Here is a 2123-nt window from a genome sequence, read left to right as displayed (position 1 = left end):
TAACAAAGACTGGCAGGTTAGACTATAGAGCTGTTTGTTTTTTCAGTTTGTCGGTTGGCCTTGTACGTACAGAGGTTTACTTTTAAACAGAGATTATAGATCTAGGTCCCAAGAAACAAAGAGATCTGCTGTTGAATCTGATCTGGTTGTACAGTCGTCTCAAATAAAACTGCGAAAGGACCTCGGAGTTACTCTGAACCCTGACCTCTGTTTTGACGAACATATCAAACACATTTCAACGGCAGATTATTTAAAAATCTTTGCCAAAATTGATGCAAAAAAAAAGCTAATCCATGATTTTGTCACTTCTAGATTAGACTACTGCAAAGCTCTACTCTCCGACTACCTGGATAAAACACTAAATTAACTTCAGTTAGTGCTAAACACGGCCCGCTAGAATCATGACTAGAACCAAAACATGGGATCATATTAGACCAGTTTGATTCTGGTTTACTGTTAAGGCAAGGGCTGTTTTCAAGGTTATACTGCTAACCAACAAAGCATTACATGGGCTGGCTCCTACCCATCTCCTTGTTGTCCCTAGAATTTCTAAGCAAACAGCTGGAGGCAGGGCTTTCTCCTACAGAGCTCCATTTTTAATAGAATGTTCTGCCTATCCATGTGAGAGACGCAGACTTGGTCTCGACCTTTAAGTCTTTAATGAAGACTCATCTCTTCAGTAGGTCCTATGATTGAGTGTAGTCTGAGCCCAGGAGTGTGAAGGTGAACGGAAAGGTCCTGGAGCAACGAACCGCCCTTGCTGTCTCTGCCTGGCCGGTTCCCCTCTCTCTCCACTGGGATTCTCTGCCTCTAACCCTATTACAGGGGCTGAGTCACTGGCTTACTGGTGCTCTTTCATGCCGTCCCTAGGAGGGGTGCGTCACTTGAGTGGGTTGAGTCACTGGCGTGATCATCCTGCCCGGGTTTTCAAATCAAATGCTATTGTTCACATACACATATTTAGCAGATGTTATTGCAGGGTGTAGAGAAATACTTGTGTTCCTACAGTAGTATCTAACAATTCACAACAATACACACTGATGGTGGAGGAGATCATCGAGGGCTATACTCAGCGCTTTGCACTGTGGGTTATATCCTGCCTGGTTGGCTGGGGTCACAGTGTGCCCCAACCCCCCCCCCCCCCCCCCCCCCCCCCCCCGTCTCAAATCAAATTGTATTTGTCACATGATCCGGTAGACCAAAACGTGAAATGCTTACTTACAAGGCCTTAACCCACAATGCAGTTCAAGAGAGAGTTAAGAAGATAATTACTAAATAAACTAAAGAAAAAAAATAGTAAAATAATAAAATAAAAAGTAACACCATAAAAATAACGAGGCTAATAACCGGTACCAAGTCAGGGGATACCGGTTCCGAGTCAATGTGGAGGCAATATACAGGGGGTACCGGTACAGAGTCAATGTGGAGGCAATATACAGGGGGTACCGGTACAGAGTCAGTGTGGAGGCTATATACAGGGGGTACCGGTACAGAGTCAATGTGGAGGCAATATACAGGGGGTACCGGTACAGAGTCAATGAGGAGGCTATATACAGGGGGTACCGGTACAGAGTCAGTGTGGAGGCTATATACAGGGGGTACCGGTACAGAGTCAATGTGGAGGCTATATACAGGGGGTATCGGTACAGAGTCAGTATGGAGGCTATATACAGGGGGTACCGGTACCGAGTCAATGTGGAGGCTATATACAGGGGGTACCGTTACCGAGTCAGTGTGAAGGCTATTTTGAGGGGGTACCGGTACCGAGTCAATGTGGAGGCTATATACAGGGGGTACCGGTACAGAGTCAATGTGGAGGCTATATACAGGGGGTACAGGTACCGAGTCAATGTGGAGGCTATATACAGGGGGTATCGGTACAGAGTCAGTATGGAGGCTATATACAGGGGGTACCGGTACCGAGTCAATGTGGAGGCTATATACAGGGGGTACCGTTACCGAGTCAGTGTGGAGGCTATTTTGAGGGGGTACCGGTACCGAGTCAATGTGGAGGCTATATACAGGGGGTACCGGTACCGAGTCAGTGTGGAGGCTATATACAGGGGGTACCGGTACCAAGTCCGGGCGGGGGTGCTGGTGTACAGGTTAGTCAAGTTATTTTG

The sequence above is a fragment of the Salvelinus fontinalis genome, chromosome 27 (assembly GCF_029448725.1).
Source record: "Salvelinus fontinalis isolate EN_2023a chromosome 27, ASM2944872v1, whole genome shotgun sequence".
NCBI lineage: Eukaryota > Metazoa > Chordata > Actinopteri > Salmoniformes > Salmonidae > Salvelinus > Salvelinus fontinalis.
Note: the sequence above shows the minus strand (reverse complement) of the source record.